This window comes from Lepidochelys kempii, chromosome 2 (assembly GCF_965140285.1).
Source record: "Lepidochelys kempii isolate rLepKem1 chromosome 2, rLepKem1.hap1, whole genome shotgun sequence".
Classification (NCBI taxonomy): Eukaryota; Metazoa; Chordata; order Testudines; family Cheloniidae; genus Lepidochelys; species Lepidochelys kempii.
Window position 1 is genome coordinate 186,749,858 of NC_136381.1, and position 21,684 is coordinate 186,771,541.

General features: G+C 44.2%; 2 protein-coding genes across 5 annotated transcripts in view; one reads left to right on the forward strand and one right to left on the reverse strand.

Annotated features, from left to right (window-relative positions):
- Nucleotides 1-21,684, reverse strand: part of FBXL2 (F-box and leucine rich repeat protein 2) — a 125,203-nt gene that overhangs the window by 57,591 nt on the left and 45,928 nt on the right. The gene's annotated exons all lie outside the window — the stretch shown is intronic.
- The window catches only part of LOC140907935 (uncharacterized), an 81,847-nt gene that overhangs the window by 2,287 nt on the left and 57,876 nt on the right, over nt 1-21,684 (forward strand). The window lies entirely within an intron of this gene.

Genomic DNA, 21,684 nt, shown 5'->3' on the forward strand with positions numbered 1-21,684 from the left:
GAGTCAGTAAACTGCGCCAGCGCGCCTTTAAACGTCCAAATGCACATTCTACCACCATTCTGCACTTGCTCAGCCTGTAGTTGAACAGCTCCTGACCACTGTCCAGGCTGCCTGTGTACGGCTTCATGAGCTATGGCATTAAGGGGCAGGCTGGGTCCCCAAGGATACATATAGGCATTTCAACATCCCCAACAGTTATTTTCTGGTCTGGGAAGAAAGTCCCTTCCTGCAGCTTTTGAAACAGACCAGAGTTCCTGAAGATGCGAGCATCATGCACCTTTCCCGGCCATCCCACGTTGATGTTGGTGAAACGTCCCTTGTGATCCACCAGAGCTTGCAGCACTATCGAAAAGTACCCCTTGCGGTTTATGTACTCGCCGGCTTGGTGCTCTGGTGCCAAGATAGGGATATGGGTTCCGTCTATAGCCCCACCACAGTTAGGGAATCCCATTGCAGCAAAGCCATCCACTATGACCTGCACATTTCCCAGGGTCACTACCCTTGATATCAGCAGATCTTTGATTGCGTGAGCTACTTGCATCACAGCAGCCCCCACAGTAGATTTGCCCACTCCAAATTGATTCCCAACTGACCGGTAGCTGTCTGGCGTTGCAAGCTTCCACAGGGCTATCGCCACTCGCTTCTCAACTGTGAGGGCTGCTCTCATCCTGGTATTCATGCGCTTCAGGGCAGGGGAAAGCAAGTCACAAAGTTCCATGAAAGTGCCCTTACGCATGCGAAAGTTTCGCAGCCACTAGGAATCGTCCCAGACCTGCAACACTATGCGGTCCCACCAGTCTGTGCTTGTTTCCCGAGCCCAGAATCGGCGTTCCACAGCATGAACCTGCCCCATTAGCACCATGATGCATGCATTGGCAGGGCCCATGCTTTCAGAGAAATCTGTGTCCATGTCCTGATCACTCACGGGACCGCGCTGACGTCGCCTCCTTGCCCGGTATCGCGTTGCCATGTTCTGGTGCTGCATATACTGCTGGATAATGCGTGTGGTGGTTGATGTGCTCCTAATTGCCAAAATGAGCTGAGCGGCCTCCATGCTTGCCTTGGTATGGCGTCCGCACAGAAAAAAGGCGCGGAACGATTGTCTGCCGTTGCTCTGACGGAGGGAGGGGCGACTGACAACACGGCTTACAGGGTTGGCTTCAGGGAGCTAAAATCAACAAAGGGTGTGCCTGTACATCAAGGAGTATTTCAGGCAGGACTGCACGGAGGGTTCCAATAAGAAATGGTGCACCAAAGTTATCGTTGTTATTGGAACAAGGAGGTTAGCCTGGCCTCTGATTGATACATGGCTAGATTAACCTCGCTGCGCCTTCTCTGTGACTGACTGCAGTGTGATCTAGACAGGGGAGGAGGAAAATGAGTACAAAACAAATCTGGTCTATTTCTTGTTCTGACCCACTCCATCTATCCTTTACATCTTTGGCTGGCAGCAGACAAAAAAGGCGCGAAATGATTGTCTGCCCTTGCTTTCATGGGGGGAGGGAGGGTGGGAACGGGGTCCTGACGATATGTACCCAGAACCACCCGCGACAATGTTTTAGCCCCATCAGGCATTGGGATATCAACCCAGAATTCCAATGGGCAGCGGAGACTGCGGGAACTGTGGGATAGCTACCCACAGTGCAACGCTCCGGAAGTCGACGCTTGCCTCGGTACTGTGGAAGCGCTCCGCCGAGTTAATGCACTTAATGCACTTAGAGCATTTTCTGTGGGGACACACACACTCGAATATATAAAACCGATTTCAAAAAAAACGACTTCTATAAATTCGACCTAATTTCGTAGTGTAGACATACCCCAAGTAATTTCTTTTGTAGCCTTCTAATCCTGCCATAAAAATCTACATCATTCATGAAGCCTCACAAATCTGATGCAATCACTAACAAAGTTTACATGCCATCTTGCATCTGAATTTAATACATATTAAATTTGTTCAAGTTCGATTTGAGTTCCTCAGAGTAAGGGCTTTGTCCTTTATGCACTTGCAAAACACTGTGTGCTTTCACACTGACTCTTCCTTAGCGGACAATTCCTTACCAGAATTAACCAGAGACAGCCAGAAAAAGGACTTCGGCATCTGAATGAAAAAAAGATTGAGAAGTACAGACTCTCTCTGCACTTAAGTGTTTTTTTGTTTGTTTTAAATGTAAAATATACACAATAGGACAGCTGATAGACCTGCAGCACACCTGTCCTTCACAACCAGAGCTATGCAGAAGTTAATGCAGCCAGCAGGAAGATTAATTTCCTCTTAGTACTTGGACACGGATTAGCACAGGGGTGCTGGAAATGAAGTTCATGTTGCATAGATTCTCCTTTCTCCTGGACAGCTCCATATCTGAACCAATGGGCAGATCTGGGTGGATAGTTCTTTACATTACTTCAACACATCAAACTGTGTAAGGTATGGAGTGAGAAGCTGAGTTGAACATAGGCAAAACAGCCTCTCCTCCCAGGCCCCTGAGGACTCCTCTCAACTTGGGGCCACCTGAAATCAAAGTTTCTGCAACTTGTCAAAACCAGCCCTGCATACAGTAATTATTCATTCTCTACAAAAATAGATTTTCTAGTGCTAACTTGTGCTATGCATAGGTGCACCATTTGCCTTAAAAACAAAATAAACAAAAGTATCAAACATGTACATGCATACACCACCGACCCAAATTTTGGTCTAAAAGAGCCCAAATTTGACATCTTTCTGGGCACAATGCAAGAACTATTTACTTTGTTTTGTTCTAAAGAAGTGGTCTGAATTGGGACAGTACCAGTTTTCTCTTTTCTTTGGCTGATTTGGGAGTAGTTTTTCCCCCCATATTAATTTGGATTATTATTTTTGAATGCATGTGAAAATCTGTATTGTTCTTACGCCTGGAGTGATGGCACAAACTATAAATCCAAATATCAAGACGCAGCAATGGTGAGATGTGACTGACTTAGTCAAAACACAAATATTCATAGTATATTTCAATGATATCTCTTAGGAGTACCTCTTCACTCCATTCACTAACTAATCGAACTCTGGACTGTGGATGATGAGAAATATCAAAGTTGAAAGTGTATGGATATTTGAAACCAAAAATTGCCATTCACCTTTTAAGGTTTAATTTTTATAATGTTTACCCTGGTTACGTCATTTTCAGTACAGATGCATCTGAAAAAGCTGACATCAGCCTTGAGTCTTAAACTGTATACTCAATTTTTCCTGATAGGTGAAAATAAATATCCATTTTTATAGGGCACTGTGGATACTGTGTAGTTTGTGCCTAGTAAGCATCAAAGGCAGCTACTGTTGCTGTGCAGTGTTGACGGGGGTCCAGCTCCCTCTTCCCTTTTAGTTTTTAGTTTGCCGGAAAATAACAGTTCAGAGTTCAGTTTGCAGGCAATTGATGGGTTTATTGGGGCTAAACAAGCAAGCATATTTTGAAGCCCTTTACATTGACTGGGCTATTTTTATACGCCGATAGAGTTTAACCATACTTCGAACCCCTTCACACCAGTTGGGTTTATTTGTATATGCCAAAAGAGTTTTCCTCTTCCCCTCCCACAACTACAGTTCTATACGCCGATAAAACCCCCTTCTTTTCCTAACCCCTAGCTCCATACGCCAACGGAGCTCCCTCTTCCCCTCCCTTTTCTTGGCAAACTTAATTATACTTGTACTTGTAGTGTCCCTTCCCTGGTACCATCCCTTTCAATATATGAATCATAGAATCATAGAATATCAGGATTGGAAGGGACCTCAGGAGGTCAGCTAGTCCAACCCCCTGCTCAAAGCAGGACCAATCCCCAACATATGGTTCTGTTCTGTTCTCGGGGGATCTTTTTAATTCTACCTTTAAACTACGGATGCTGACCTTTTTAGTGTATCCAAGAAATAGGCCTGTTTATAACAAGCATGATGCAATGACATGATCTCATAAGAATGGCCATACTGGGTCAGACCAATGTTCCATCTAGCCCAATATCTTGCCTTCTGACAGTAGCTAATACCAGGGGTTTCACATGGAATGAACAGAACATGCAATCATTGAGCGATCCATCACCCATTGTCCACTCCTAGCTTCTGGCAGTCAGGAGCTAGGGACACTCAGAGCATTGAGTTGCATCCCTGCCCATCTTGGCAAACAGCCATTGATGGACCTATCCTCCATGAAATTATCTAATTCTCTTTTGAACCCCATTATGCTTTTGGCTGTCACAACATCCCCTGACAACGAGTTACACAGGTTGACTGTGAGTTGTGTGAAGGAGTTCACAGTCATACAGCTTGCAATACTGCATTACCAAAGCCAGCATCGTCTCGAGCTTGCTGGATAAGCGCATAATACGATGTAAACGTGTGGACGGACGACTAGGTGGCAGCCTTGCAGATATCCTGGATCAGCACTTGGGCTAGGAAAGCTGCCGAAGAGGCTTCTGCCCTGGTTGATTGGGCAGTTACAATCGCCGGAGGGGGCACCTTGGCCTGGTTGTAGCAGTAGCAGTTACAGGCAGTAATCCAAATTGAGATCCTCTGGACCGACTCTGGATGATCTTTCATCCTGTCAGCCACTGCGACAAATAACTGCAGCGACTTATGAAAAGAATTGGTCCTCTCAATGTAGAAGGCTAGCACCCTTCTGACATCGAGCGAGTGCAATCTGCGCTCCTCCGCCAACTTATGAGGTTGAGGAAAGAATACAGATGAGAATATGTCCTAAGTCATATAAAAAAACGAAACAACCTTGGGTAGAAAGGCCGGATGTGGTCGAAGTTGGACCTTGTCCTTGTAAAACAGTGTGTAGGGTGGCTCCGAGGTAAGTGCCTTAAACTCGAAGACCCTGCGGGAAGATGTTATTGCCACCAAGAAAGCGACCTTCCAGGAGAGGAGGAGGAGGGATCAGGAAGCCAGAGGGTCGAAGGGTGCTCCCGTGAGTCGCGACAGCACAAGATTTAGGTCCCACAGAGGGTATAGGTACACTAGGTGCTTGAGGAACCTGACCGTCATGTTGTGGGTGAAAACTGACCTGCTCTCGAGTGGAGGATGAAAGGCCGAAATAGAGGCCAAGTGGACCTTAACAGATGAAAGAGACAGACCCTGGAGTTGAAGATGCAGGAGGTAATCCAGGATTAAATGCATTGAGGGCCTCTCAGATCAAATGCCTTTATCTGAAGTCGGGCATATAAACTGTTTCCATTTGGCCAGGAAGGTTGCTCCAGTAGAGGGTTTTCTGTTGCCCCGCAGGACCTGGACACCAGCTGAGCACAGCCGCTCAACCACATTCAACCATGCAGCAGCCAGGACATCAGGTGCAACGCTGTCAGGTTCGGATGTAACAGTCTGCCATTGTCTTGAGACTATAGGTCTGGCCAGAGTGGTAGCTGTAACGAGGCCAGCTGTAATGAGCTGTAGAGGTCCAGCAATGTGCCAAACAAGTGCTGGCGCAGCCAAGCCGGCACAATGAGGATTACTTTTGCTCTGTCCTGCTTGATCTTCATGAGAACTCTGTGAATTAATGACACTGGAAGGAAGGTATACACCATAGTCCCCGACCACAGGAGCAGGAAAACGTTCAACAGGGTGCCTCTGTCAGCTCCCCCGAATCAAACAGAAAGCATGGCACTTTCTGTTGTGCCTGGATGCAAACAAGTCCACCTGGGGAGTCCTCCACCTTTGGAAAATGATGCTGACTAACTCAAGATGGAGCAACCACTTGTGGCAAGACAAGATGGTCCTGCTGAGGTGATCTGCCAGAGTGTTCCTGTCCCTGGGAGGTGAGTGGCCACAAGATGAATAGCGTGCTGAACACAGAAAATTCCAGAGCCTGATGGCTTCTTGGCAAAGGGCTGAGGACCAGGCTCCGCCTTGCTTTTTGGTATAGAACATAGTGGCAATATTGGCCATCAGAACTTGAACCACTCTTTTATATGAGGCAGGAAATCTTAACAGGCCAGGCTTACCACTTTGAGCTCCTTGACATTTATGTGTAAAAAGTGATCATGACTCAACCAACAACCTTGCATGCCGAGGTCATCCAGATGGAATTCCCACCCCAGATCCAAAGCATCGGAAACCAGGGTGACCGACGGGGTTGGGTCCACAAAGGGGACTCCCTCCAACACCAATGCAGGTCTAATCACCAAGCGAGTGACGACAGTATGTGGTCCGGAACCTTGACTAACTGGTCTATGTTGTTTTTGTTGGGGACATAGACCAATGCCAACCACGCCTGTAGGGGCCTGAGATGGAGCTGTGCATGCCGAATCATGTAAGTGCAGGCCACCAAGTGGCCCAACAGCCTCAAACACATGTGAGCGGTGGTGAGAGAGTGGGTTTGCATATGTGAGATTAGGTCTGACATCACGCGGAATTGGGCTTCAGGGAGGAAGGCCCTGGCCCGAGTAGAGTCAAGAACCGCTCCTATGAACTCTATGCATTACACCAGAACTAACTTTGATTTTTTCTCATTTATCAATAGACCTAGATCGCAACATATGGAGCAAACCAGCCCAAGGTGCCGCCTCACCTGATGCCAAGACCGACCCTTGATCAGCCAGTTGTTGAGGTACGGGTAAATTTGAACACCCCGACACCTCAGGTAAGCATCCACTGGTGCCATGCACTTTGTGAACACTCTCGGGGCTGACGAGAGACCAAAGAGCAGCGCCGTGAATTGGAAATGGCACTGGCCAAACACAAAACAGGAACCAGCTGCGTCCTGGGAAAATGGAAAAATGCATCATTCAAATTGAGGGCAGCGTTCCAGTCTCCTGGAATATGCGAAACTTCAAGTTCTTGAAATGCTTGTTGAGGCAACGCAGATCCAGGATGGGTCTTAAGCCCCCTTTTGCTTTCGGGATTAGGAAATACCAGGAGTAGAATCCTTTTCCCTTCATATCAGGAGGGACCTCCTCCACCGCGCGCAGCCTTAGGAGGTTTTCCACCTCCTGAGCAAATTGCACTTGAGAAGGGTCTCTGAAGAGGGAGAGGAAAGGGAGGGACAGTTGAGAACTGTAGGGTGTAGCCCAAGGATATTGTGTTGAGCACCCAACGGTCTGATGTCACTTATAACCATGCCAATTGGAAGGGGAGTAGGCGGTTGAGGAAAGAACAGGAGGGTGGATCCAGGTACTTGACTGGGGCACTGTCCCCAGTCACACCTTCAAAACACTGTCTCTGGCACCCGTGGTGTTTCAAAGGGCCAGGTTGAGCTGGTGAGCAAGAATACGAAGGGCAGCGGCGCTTAAATCCTTTTCCTTTGCGCTTTCTCCTGTAGGACACCTGCTGGGAAGATCCCCAGGACCAAGATGGAGGAGGAGGAGGCCAGAACTGCTTTCTGGCCTACTGTGTAGCGTGGAGGCCCAGCGAATGCAGGCTTTCAGGCCATACAGCCTTGCATCAGTGAGCTCAAAGAGCCCCGCGCCCTCAGACGGGAGGTCCTGGATTGTGGCCTGCATCTATTGGGATAACCCAAAGACTGCAGCCAAGAGCTGCACCTCATGGCCACTACCGAGGCAACCACCCTGGTGGCTGAGTCTGTAGTGTCCCAGGCCATCTGGAGGGCACCCTTCACCACTGCTTTGCCCTCCTCCAGGATCATGGCAAACTTGAGGGCTAGTTCCTGTGGAAGGGCCTCCCTGAACTTCATAAGGGAGTCCCATAAATTAAAATTGTACCTGCCCAACAGGACTTGGTGGTTGGATACCCGGAATTGTAGGCTGGCCATCGACTAAACCTTTCTGCCAAAGAGATCTAGTTGTTTGGCATCTTTATTTTTTGATGTTCCACTCACCTGGCCCTGCCTGGCCCTCTCGTTAACAGCGGACATGACCAATGACGCCGCTGGTGGGTGCATATAGAGATCTTCAAACCCCTTTGCAGGGACAAAATACTTCTTTTCCACTCTTTTGAACGTGGGTGGAATTGAAGATGGGGTCTGACACAGTGGTCTAACAATCTTTAGGACCCCTGGGTGGACAGGTAGTGCAATGTGGGTCAGGGTGGAGGACAATATGACATTGAACAAGTCGTCTGATTGTTCCTCCAGCTCTTTGATTTCAAGGTTCAAGTTGGCAGCCGTCCTTTTAAGGAGAGCCTGGTGCTCCTTAAAGTCGTCGGGGGGACTGCCAGACCGGGACGGCCCGGCCACCGTTTCATCTGTCAATGAAGATGATGAGGGCAACACGGGGGAGGGAGGGTTCCCCCTACCTTTCTGGAGACAGGTCTTTGGGCGTTTGCACCTGTTGAGTTGTCCCCACAGTGGATTCCTCACCGTGTTCCGAACCTGGTGCTGGCGGTTTGTTCGAGGCGGCCACAGAAGAGCGATGAGAATATAGAACTGGCATCACCGGTACTCCCCTCCTCCCCGCCCCCCGAAGGCTTCCAAGACAGCCATTGAGCAGGCTACTGTCCCTGCTGCCACGCCGCCGGCGTCATGCTGGTCTCATGGGCTGACAGGGATTTGTACTCCACTTGGCAAAGGGCTGAACCCCGGCTCCAACTCAGACCAGTCCCCTTCCAGTGACAACGGTGGGGCTGTGGAGGCCTGCATGTGCCAACTAACTCTTGCCAGAGACCAATGTCTAGAGGGCGGGGATTGCAGCCTGTTCCTCAAGTGGTAACGAGGCAGTAGAGATCGGTGCCACAATGGTGAGTAGTCCCACAACGGTGGTGATCAGCACCTACGAGACCTCCTGGGTGATAGATCTGCACCAAGGTGTTCTTAGGTAGGAGGCTGGTTGTTATCAGGACTGTGAGGACTAGTGCCTTGATTCCAGCGATCCATACCTCATGGAAGGAGAGTGCAGTGCCGGAAACCTATGCCATATAGCCAGTGACCAGGGTTATGGGACCGGTGTCCTAGGCTATGGGGACAGGGATGAATGCCTGCGATCCAGGGACCAATGGTACTTCCCTGCCCTTTGGCGAGGTCCCATGACCGGCTTGCCCTTGGGCTGCAGGGCCTTAGCCATTTCTGGCACCTGGCACAACATTTGCAGTACCGTTAGGACCACCAGGTCTTTGGCCGCTTGGGCCGTCCCAGACAACGAAGGTCTCTATGGAAGCCAGGATATCCCCTACCACTCCCAGGAGTCAGAGGCAGATCCTTGGCTAGGCAAGGGGGTCCGATCTTAACGGTACTCCCTTGTAGCTCTGGGGAGGGCATGTGGCCTGAACTGGGTCCTTTGCCCAAAGTTCCCTTCCCCTCTTTGGACGGTGCCAGGGAGCCTTTTTTCTTCGGCTGCTTCTTGGGCATTGGCAAGGGGGGGCGGTGCCAGCAGGATCCTGGTGCCGGTGGGGTGCTCTGCACCAATGCTGAGGTGCTACGAGCAGAATCCAGTCAGGAAGGCTCCGACACTGGGCACAGCACAGCCTCCATCAGGAGGGAGGGTTCCCCCTTCCGTTCTGGAGATGGCTCTTTGGGCATTTGTGCCTGTTGAGTTGTCCCCACGGTGGATTCCTCACCGTGTTCCGAGTCCAGTGCTGGCGGTTTGTCCGAGTCGGCCACAGGGAGTATGGAACTGGCATCATCAGTATTTCACAAGGCTTCCAAGACAGCTCTCAGGAGGGTTCTCAAGCGGATGTCCCTTTCCTTTTGGGTTCTGGGATGAAAGTTTTTACAAATCCTGCACTTATCTTTTACGTGGGATTCCCCCAAGCACTTCGACAGCTGTTGTGAGGGTCACTGATAGGCATCGGCCTGTTGCAGGACGAACACAGCCTGGAGAACGGGGCATGCTCCACTCCAGAGCGAAGTCCCAGGCAGGTCTCTAACCACTAAACTAACAACTACTTAAAATGCTAATCACTTACTTAAAATGCTAATTAAGTACCTAAAACTAAACAGAAAGGGAACAACAATGGGCTGTTAAGAACCGCTAACTCTTTTGCTATGCAAGACCAGGCACTCCAACCAACTGTCACAAGTGGTAAGAAGGAACTGAGAGAGCATAGGACCGGTGGCGCATAATATACCGACGCATGGGCACAGAACTCCAGTGGGCATCACAGCTGACACTATTGATACCATTAAGCCTTTGTTTTAATCAACTTTTCCTTATACTGTAAGACCGATGTCTCTATTGATAGTTCAGACACTGCTTTTAAAGAGTACAGAGCTCCACATTACAATGCCCTAAAATAATGTTTTTGCTTATAAAATTAATGTATACTGTAATATTAAACCTCAATATGTACAGTAACTACAGCTTTAACATCTAAAGTTCCAAAAGCTCTAACAATATATTTGAGAAAAGGATTTAATACTCCATCTGGTCAGTCCATCTTATGACCAAGTACAGAGTATCAGAAATGCTGTATATATATATATGAAATGAATGCAGTATCAATTCTACACACAATGGAAACCCACTAAGTTAAGCAGATCAAAGCTGAAGTGCAGCTGTAGTCTGAAAGCTGAGCACAAAAGGCATTATAATAGGTTCCATCTCCACTGACTTTTAATGGCTTTTCAAATTCGTTCAGTTCACAAGTAAAAACACACTGGAATACAACTAAAAAGCAATACTTAATCCAACTTCAGACAGGTCAGAAAAACTGAGCGGCAAAAATTAGGTACACTTGATTTCTTACTGCTCAAAGGTAGTGATTTTAGAAAAGAACCTCAAATATATTTCAAACTAAAAAATTTAGAAGTTTCCAACAGGAGTACTGGAACAATTTTTATAGTGGGGGTGCTCAGAGTTATTGAACCAAACTGTAAACCCTGAATACAGTGGAAACCACTTCAAGTCAGAGGGTGCAGCAACACCCCCAGCTCCAGTACCTATGGCCTCCAGTGATATTGGTTGGGAAGCTCATGGGAGTGTTTCCAAGAGGGAAACTCATTAGTTAGTACTGCCTCTAGAAAAAAAAGGGTTCAAAGGAACACATTAAGGCAGAAATAAAAAACTGAAAATTCCCACAAATGCATTCTAAAAATATAGTCATGGAACTTATTATTAGATGCCATCCATTTAAGTGTTACTTTTCAAAAAGGCATAGGGTGTGATCCTGTGCTGTGCCTCTAAGAGGAGCAGCCCAGGACTCACAGCCCAAGGGTAGAGGAGCTAAGGTGACTTCAAACCACCTTTGTGTCCTCACGATCCTGGGCTGTGGTGAGGGCTGGAAAGGCCCACAGTGTAACTTTGATAACCCTGAGGGCCTGTAAATTTACAGCAGTCTCCCTGGGCAGTGCTATGAGCCTACTGTGGCTCACAGAACAGCTACAGCAAGCCTGTAATTTCCACAACATTGCATGTTTCAACTAATTTCATTCTTAACTTGGATGATAAGATTTTTGCCAAAGTTCCAGCTACGAGGATAGAACCTATCTTACCTAGATTGGTGAACAGAGATCAGACCTGTTCTTTTCAAGGCATCAACTGGCACACAATGTAAGAGGTCGGCCGGAATGATCCATTGAGCTCAGTTGTAGGTCCCTAATATGAAGAAAAGTCTTTAATCAAGTTGTTGAATTATTTAAAGAGGGAAATTCAAAGCATAAATCTGGGGGATATAATGCACCAGACTAAGTTACTACACAACACTCCACAGGCAAGGTTATAGTTTGGGCACTAAAACAAATTAATTGTTTGCACAGTGGAACTGGGCAAGAGTATCCTTTGTCACTTCTTTTTGCTGTATTGACAGAACTCTTTGCACAGATAACTAGGAACAAGAGTGGCATTCCTGGCACATAAACTAGAGGCTCAGAGAATAAATTAGCTTTATATGCTAATAATGTTTTATTGGAGACACCTGAAACCTCAGTTTTGATACCTGCTGTTAAGCAGAAATTGTGGAGTTTTAAGGTGGTTTCCAGTTTCAAGGTAAATTATTAAGGCTCCAAAGTGATGGAACTAGGCCTTGACTAGTGAACTCAAAGATTCTTCAGTTTAAATTTAAATGGGCAAAGTAAAACATAAAACACCTAAATATAGAGCTTATGTACCTGGCAGTGATCTATTTGATATCAATTTTTCTACCCCTTATAATACAGTTTAAAAGTATCTCATCAACTGTAACTTTCTCTCCAGTATTTGTAGGATCACAGCAATCAAAATGCTTACAGCTAGACACTAGAAATCCTGTCACCTATGGTCTGTTTTCTCTTTCACGCAAAATTCCCATAAAAGTACTCTGAGAGTTTCCCTCTATAGTAATACAAAATTGGCGAAAAAATAAGCTTGCAGTTACCTCATCTACGCTGAATATGTGTTGCCATTAAAAAAAAGGTGACGTTTCAGTGGTATCTTTCTTGCTCTCAAATTAAAAAAAACATGTATTAAAGTTCCTATGATGCCTGTTAGAAACTGCATGAGAAAATATACCTTTCTCCATACCTGGTGGGAAGGTTCAAAGATGGCCAATTTCTCGTGTATCTTAGATTAAATTTCTGAAACCACTTGATCTAGACTGCCCAACTAGTTCTCTTTCAAACTCCGGTAGGAAAAGAGCTGACCTACTGAAAAACTACTCCAGACTAATTTCTTATCTTCTGGTTGGGGAAAGATTATCTTTAACTGAATACTGAAAAAAAAGGAAACCGCCACCTAATATTAATTGAGTTAAAAGAGTCTGAGGCACATGGAGAAACTCAGATATGAAAATAACTAGGATTTTTTTAAAAATCAGGCTTCTGTTAGACTATGAATAAAATAATTTCTCAAACATCCATGAGGACAAATACAAATGCTTCACTTTATTAGGATATATACATTAGGGCTGTCCAGCAATAAAAAAAATTAACCATAATTAATCGTGCTGTTAAACAATAATAGAATACCATTTATTTATATATTTTTGGATGTTTTCTACATTTTCAAATATATCGATTTCAATATCAGAATACAAAGTGTACAGTGCTCACTTTATATTTACTTTTGATAACAAATACTTGCATTGTAAAAAACAAAAGAAATAGTATTTTTCAATTCACCTAATACAAGTACAATAGTGCAATCTCTTTGTCATGAAAGTTGAACTTACAAATGTAGAATTATGTACAAAAAAAACCTGCATTCAAAAATAAAACAATGTAAAACTTCAGAGCCTACAAGTCCAATTAGTCCTACTTCTTTTCAGCCAATCGCTCAGTGACACAAAAGTTTTTTTTACATTTTCAGAAGATAATGCTGCCTACTTCTTGTTTACAATGTCACCTGAAGGTGAGAATAGGCATTTGCATGGCACTGTTGTAGCCGGCATCACAAGGTATTTACATGCCAGATGCACTAAAGATTCATATGTCCCTTGATGCTTCAACCACCATTCCAGGGGACATGAGTCCATACTGATAATGGGTTCTGCTCAATAAAAATCCAAAGTAGTGCAGATAGGCGCATGTTCATTTTCATCATCTGAGTTAAATGCCACCAGAAGAAAGTTGATTTTCTTTTTTGGTGGTTCAGGTTCTGTAGTTTCCACATCAGAGTGTTGCTCTTTTCAGACTTCTGAAAGCATGCTCCACACCCAGTCTAGATCAGATTTTGGAAGGCACTTCAGATTCTTAAATCTTGGGTTGAGTGCTGTAACTATCTTTAGAAACCTCACATTAGTACCTTCTTTGTGTTTTGTCAAATCTGCAGTGAAAGTGTTCTTAAAACAAACATGTGCTGGGTCATCATCCAAGACTGCTATAACATGAAATATATGGCAGAATGCAGGTAAAACAGAACAGGAGACATACAATTCTCCACCAAGAAGTTCAGTCACAAATTTAATTAATGCATTATTTTTTTAATGAGTGTCATCAGCATGGAAGCATGCCCTCTGGAACGATAGCCGAAGCATAAAGAGGCATATGAATCTTTAGCGTATCTGGAACGTAAATATCTTGCAACGCCAGCTGTAACAATGCCAGGTGAATGCCTGTTCTCACTTTCAGGTGACATTGTAATTAAGAAGTGGGCAGCATTATCTCCCGTAAATGTAAACAAACTTGTTTCTCTTAGAGATTGGCTGAAGAAGAAGTAGGACTGAGTGGACTTGTAGGCTCTAAAGTTTTATATTGTTTTGGTTTTGAGTGGAGTTCTGTAACAAAAAACCCTACATTTGTAAGTTGCACTTTCATGATAAAGAGACGGCACTAGAGTACTTGTATGAAATGAATTGAAAAATACTATTTATTTTGTTTATCATTTTTACTGTGCAAATGTTTGTAATAAAAAATAATATAAAGTGAGCCACTGTACATTTTGTATTCTGTGTTGTAATTGAAATCAATATATTTGAAAATACAGAGAAACATCCAAAAATATTTAATAAATTTCAATGGGTATTATATTGTTTAACAGTGCAATTAATTGCGATTAATTTTTTTATCGTGATTAATTTTTTTGAGTCAATCGCGTGAGTTAACTGTGATTAATCGACAGCCCTAATATATATACACATACACATATGTTATGCAGACAACACTACACAGGATCATTTCAGGGGACAAGACAAGATGTCACGTTTATTATAACACAATTTGATTTAAGACCAATAACTAATATCTAATACCTATGTATATATATATACACACACACACACACACACACACACCCCAAATGTTCTGCAGCTGCTGTATAGTTATCAGTCCTAAATGTAGCTTGAGTTCGTGGCTTGGGTTCGTAGCTTGTGGCTGCTAACTGGCCAGGAAAGCCAGGCACAAGGAAGAACTGGGTCTCTGTTGGGCATGCACTGATGCCCTTCCATGTTGGCAGCAGAATGTTACCCTCCAAAATCTTCCATCTCACCCATCCTTTTTGTAGGCTTTAGTTTGAATCCAGAGCCTATAGGTCTTGCTGTGTCACGCTGCCTCTGGGTTCGGTGTGATTGATCACCCGTGAATTGCAGACATGACTTTCAGCCTAGGACCTGGCTTTGATGTTTCTTCAATTGTACTTTTGTTCTTTTCTTTTTAGCGTGGACTCTTCTTGCTTTGTCAGGGCTGTTGTCTGCATCTTCAGCCGTTGGTGTTTACACTTTATTTCATCAGGACAGGCTGGGGCTTGAGGCTGATTCCATCAACCATACATTTCATTCACACATCTAAACTAAACTAATAAGATTACAGCAGGGTTTAGCAAAAATGAAGTGAGCATTTTAAAACGGAGTTTGGGACAAGTTAAAATGGAGTTTGAGTTACAATATGGACAAGTGTAAGGAATGCAAACAGGGAACAGAAGTTCCAATATAGACAAATATAATAAATGACAAACAGTGAACAGAAGTTACAATGTTGAAGCAGTGCAAGTTTTAGCGATTTAAGCAGCAATTGGATTGAAAGTGAAACTCAATTAGCCAGTTATTAGGGTAACCGGTTTTATGAATTAATGTTGTTTCATTCATAAAACTTTGCTTATGAAGTTACATTATTAAAGTGAACAATTAAAAACAATTTCATTGATCATTTCTACACATACACCCATGCATATACACATTTCTCCTGTTAAGTTAGGAGATTCCACATTTGTATTTGATTTCTCTTGTTTTCATACCTGTTACATTTTATAGATCTGTATTGTGTCTCCCATTCTGCTCCAGCATGTTCTTTCTTTAAAAAACTAAAAATAAAAGGAATAAAAAGCTTCTCACTTGCTTAAATGACCAAAAAACGCTTATACCGCTTTTTATTCCTGTTAGGCCTGTAGAGCCAACTAAGATAAGAAAGCGAGCTGCATCATCAACAGAATTGTAAAGTAGGGTCTGCTTTACCCCGCAGAACCTTTACCATCAGTGATAAAAAAAAACCCAGGTTGATTCATGGAGCCCAGGTAGAATTTTCAAGGCTGGCAGTTAGAAAAAAAAACTTTACTTGTTAACTGAGCATATTTAACCAAAATAACAGAAAATAAATATAGGTTTCAGAGTAGCAGCCGTGTTAGTCTGTATCTGCAAAAAGAAAAGGAGTACTTGTGGCACCTTAGAGACTAACCAATTTATTTGAGCATAAGCTTTCGTGAGCTACAGCTCACTTCATCGGATGCATTCAGTGGAAAATAAATATGGATCTCTACAATTTCAGTTCTACTTTTCAGAATAGAAAGACATAGGATTAAACATAGGATTTTGAGTAAATCAATGTTTTTTCAATACCTAATGTATCAGCTTGTCATTTACGTATATTCCTTTTTATTCATTTTGATTTGTTTTAATATCAAGATTTGTTAGTACCGTGCGTGAAGTGTTTTTACAATAAGAATTAACAATAACAACAACAACAACAACAACAACAAAGGACATGAATTGCTAAGCACTAATTGATCAACTTGCAACTGAAAATAAGACCAACACAGACAAGCTCCATATAAAGGTGGCAGGAATTCCAGCATGGAGACAATTCATAGATTTTTGCATTAGAAAATCTATTCTCTTATAAAAAAAATTAAATAGAGGGTCTAAACTAAGACAGATGATAGGGTTCAACAGCAATGGAGAAAATCTGCAAAAGAAATTGACCTGGAATTCTTGTTCTTTACATTATATTCCTACGTTGACCCAATCCTGACAATCAGAAGCTCACTGGCTAAACTGTAGATAATCACTCCTACTGTCAGGTCAGATAATCACTCTTGCTGGCAGTCCACCTGAGGCCAAGTATGGTGTCCTTCAGAGCATAGATGAAGAACACACAGAAAACATGACGTCTTTGTTTAGTGCAGCTTTTGGTTGCATTAATTTTGGTTTTGGTTTTGCTAGATTTCGTCAGAGTAACACTACCAGTTTATTTGTGGCCAGTGGTCTGCTCTGGTTTCCAGCTGCCAGTTAACTTTCTATGACGTTTCAGTTAAAAACAACTCAAATGGTGCAGGATCATGCCTTTGAAGTTAATGAGTTTTATCACTAACTTCAGTGGGAGCAGACTGAATCCCAAGGGAACAGAATAGGCAAGTGAGGATTATGTAAGTAGGAACCAGTGTCTTTTGCAAATAATCACCATGGGTATAAAGTTCTTTTTATTCCAAAAAAAGGTGAGAGACAATGGATCATTGCTTTTTAGCAACTGATAAGCTACAGAAGTTTCTCCATAGCCATTTGGCATTATTTACATATTATGTATTAATAAGAGTTTATCTGAAATATGTACATTTGACCAAAAAAAGATGATGGGATGGCAATGGAAGGGAAAAGAGTAATGAGCTTTTAAAAACAAAGCTATAAAACCTCATATCAAAATAAGTTAATTATGCGAATTGTCTTCATCAGGACGAGTCACAGAAAAGTCTGAAAAGTCAATATTTGTCATGTTATTTAAAAGCCGTTTAATTTACTCTACAATGTTACACAGTAAACAGGGCTTCAATAAAACTGAGTGAAAAAATCTGGGAAATATTAGTGCATTTGGGCACTAAAACAAAATAAATTCTCACTGACCACACAAGATGGAGGAAGGAGTGGTTAAGAGACTAGCATTTTACCACTTTCGAAGACTCTCAATATATGGATTAACAGATAAAAAAGCACATCATACAAAACAATATGTAGTGCCTGAATTTCATAGATAAACCAATCATATTCTGAGAAGCATCCCATATGCCAATGTGACTAAAGTGATATTTTCAGCTATGCATTTTGTAAGATAATCTATGCACACAGTCTTTCAGCATTGTAAGTATTAGACAAGTAAGTTTCAGACCACGCATACAGTTATATTTATCATAGCAGTTTGTGCTAATTTAAAAATGTTTAAAATAGGTGTTTGACATCTAGACAATCCTACAATGTTCCTACAAAGATGATTTACTTGTCAACCACTTATGCTGTTTCATTTTCCTACTTCAATAGACTCAAATAACACAAGGCACTGTTTCATGTTCTGGTCTGAATGGTGAACAGAGCTATGGGAATGCTGAAGTCCCAACAAAGCCATTTTTAATTCTCATGAAAAGACTGGTTATGTTTTAGAATATATATACATGCATAAAACCAAATCACAGAAAGACCCTACCTAATAGTGTGGTGTATATGGCTTGTCTACACAGTTTTTGTACTGATTTAACAACTATCAGTTCTAAACACATGTAAAGTTGGTTCAATTCCCCAGTGAGAGTGCAGTTATACCAGCACAAAAGGTGCTTATATCACTAAATAGTATTTCCATTAAATGGATACAAAAATTATGTGAAGACCAGGCTTAAGATAACAGCTTAAAATGCTTTTCCTGCATTAAGAATTAAGCCAGACAACAATGATAGGATGCACATAAGTATATTAGGACTATTAAAGGTATATCAACTTCAATTTCACTTCTCCTGTACACTCAGCCCTGGTCTACACGACGAGGTTAGGTAGAATTTAGCCATGTTAGGTCGATTTTATAAGCAATGCAACTACACAACCAACCCCGTTCCATCGACCTAAAAGGCTCTTAAAATCGACTGCTGTACTCCTCCACAACGAGGGAAGTAGCACTAAAATCGACCTTCTTGGGTCAAATTTGGGGTAGTGCAGATGCAGCGTTGTGCAATTCGACGGTATTGGCCTCCGGGAGCTATCCCAGAGTGATCCAGCATGACCACTCTGGACAGTACTTTCAACTCCGATGCACTAGCCAGGTACACAGGAAAAGCCCCGGGAACTTTTAAATTTAATTTCCTGTTTGGTCAGCGTGACAAGCTCAGCAGCACAGGTGACCAGGCACTCCCAGAATCGCAAATGAGCTCCACCATGGAGCAAACGGGAGACACTGGATCTGATTGCTGTATGGGGAGAAGAATCTGTGCAGGCAGAACTCCAATCAAAAAGAAGAAATGCTAATATATATGCCAAAAACGCACAGGACATGGTGGAGAGAGGCTACACGAGGGACACACAGCAGTGCCATGTAAAAGTTAAGGAGCTCAGGCAAGCCTACTACAAGACAAAGAAGGCATACGGTCTCTCTGGGTCAGAGCCCCATATATGCCGCTTCTATGATCAGCAGCATGCCATTCTAGGGGGGACCCTACCAGTACCCCATCACTGTCCGTGGACACCTGCAAGGGAGGAGTCTCACGCAACACGGAAGAGGATTTTGTGGATGAGGAGGAGGAGGAGAATGCGCTGCAGGCAAGCGGAGAATCCATTCTTCCTGGCAGCCAGGATCTTTTCATCACCCTGGAACCAATATCCTCCCAAGGCAGGTTCCTGGACCCTGAAGGCGGAGAAGGCACCTCTGGTGAGTGCACATTTGTAACTACACTACAGGGGTTAAAAGTAATTGTGTTTCATGTCTGATTTGCCCTGAAGAATTGGGATGCATTCGCGGCCAGTACAGCTACTGGAAAAGTCTGTTAACATGCCCGGGGATGAAGAGGGAATCCTCCAGGGACATCTCCATGAAGCTCTCCTGGAAGTACTCTGAGAGCCTTTGCAGAGGTTTCTGGGGAGGGCTGCCTTATTTCATCCTCCACGGTAGGACACTTTACCACGCCAAGCCAATAGCAAGTAGTCTGGAATCATTGCAGCACAAAGCATGGCAGTGAATGGTCCTGGGTTTTGGTCACATTCATGTAACATTCGGTCTTTATCTTTCTGTGTCAGTCTCAGGAGAGTGATATCATTCATGGTCACCAGGTTGAAATAGGGGAATTTTTGTAAGGGAACAGTAAAGGACCCCGTTCATGCTGGGCTGTTTGGGCTTGGCTAAAGATGATTCTCCAGATCATCCAGGAGAATAGCCATGCAGTGGGAGGAGGGGTGTGCTGCGCATCCAACCCAAATCCGCAGCCCCTCCTTTTAAATGGCAAACCCAATCGGCATTGCTTGCTATGGCAAAGGAGGGTGTTGCAGTTTAAAACCATTCCCATATGTTATGAAGGCGGAAGAAGCCAACCCTGCGTACCCTTTGGCTTACCATGGCTGCCTGGAAAGGGAATTCTGTTGCCCAGCCATGTGTGATGTGTCACCATACCGGCAGGCACTCAATATAAGAAGCAAAATGCGACCTTGTAACTAAAGCACATGTGCTGTCTGCTGTGAATTGCTTGTTTCACTGTGAAAGTCTCCCTTTTGTTCTCAGAAATTTATATTCTTAAATTTTACTCTCCCTTTTTATCCCCCTGCAGGTGCAAATGCTTCTATACTCCCCGTATCAACTCCGTCCCTGAGGTTATCACAGATTGGAAGGCAAAAAAAAAAATGCACTTGCAATGACATGTTTTCCGAGCTCATGCAGTCCTCCCGCACTGATAGGACACAGCTGAATGCATGGAGACATTTGGTGGCAGAGACCAGGAAAGCATTCAGTGAGCATGATCAGAACACGCAGGAGGAGATGCTGAGGCTAATTGGGGAGCAAACTGTCATGATCAGGCATCTGGTGGAGCTGCAGGAAAGGCAACAAGAGCACAGACCGCCCCTGCATCCATTGTATAACCCCACCTGTCCTCCTCGCCAAGTTCATATCCTCCTCACCCAGACGCCCAAGAACGCAAGGGGGAGGCTCCAGGCACCCAGCCACTCCACTCCAGAGAATGGCCCAAGCAACAGAAGGCTGTGATTCGAACAGCTTTGATTTGTCGTGTGGCTACAATAAGCAATGCAGCCTTGTCCTTCCCTCCTCCCCCATCCCACCCGGGTTACCTTGCCAGTGATCTCCCTTTTTAAAAATAATTAATAAAGAATGGATGGATTCAAAACAATAGGGACTTTATTTCCTTTGCCAACTGTGGTCGAAGGAGGGAGGGGGATTGGCTTACAGGGAAGTAAATTCCACGAAGGGGCGGTTTTGCGTCAAGGAGAAACACACACAAATGTCACACTGTAGCCTGGCCATTCATTAAACTGTTTTTCAAAGCCTTTCTGATGTCAGCACACCTACCTGTGCTCTTCTAATCGCTCTGGTGTCTGGCTGTTCAAAATTGGCCGACAGGCAATTTGCCTCAACCTCCCACCCCGCCATAAATGTCTCCCCCTTACTCTCTCAGATATTATGGAGCACACAGCAAGCAGCAACAACAATGGGAATATTGGTTGCGCTGAGGTCTAACCTAGTCATTAAACAGCACCACTGAGCTTTTAAACATCCAAAGGCACATTCTACCACCATTCTGGACTTGCTCAACCTACAGTTGAACTGCTCCTTAATACTGTCCAGGCTGCCTGTGTACGGATTCATGAGCCATGAGAGCAAGGAGTAGGCTGGGTCCCCAAAGATAACTATTGGCATTTCAACATCCCCAAAGGTAATTTTCTGGTCTGGGAAGTAAGTTCCTTCTTGCAGCTATGCGAACAGCCCAGAGTTCCTAAAGATGCGAGCGTCATGCACCTTTCCCAGCCATCCCACGTTGATGTCAGTGAAACGTCCATTGTGATCCACCAGTGCTTGCAGTACCATTGAGAAGTACCCCTTGCGGTTTATGTACTGGTTGGCAAGGTGGTCCGGTGCCAAGATAGGGATATCAGTTCCGTCTATCGCCCCACCACAGTTAGGGAAACTCATTGCAGCAAAGTCATCCACTATGACCTGCACATTTCCCAGAGTCACTACCCTTGTTAGCAGAAGGTCACTGATTGCTTTGGCTACTTGGATCACAGCAGCCCCCACGGTAGATTTGCCCACTCCAAATTGATTCTCGATTGACCAGTAGCAGTCAGGCTTTACAAGCTTCCACAGGGCCATCGCCACTCGCTTCTCAACTGTCAGGGCAGGTCTCATCTTGGTATTCCTGCGCTTCAGGGCAGGGGAAAGCAACTCACAAAGTTCCATGAAA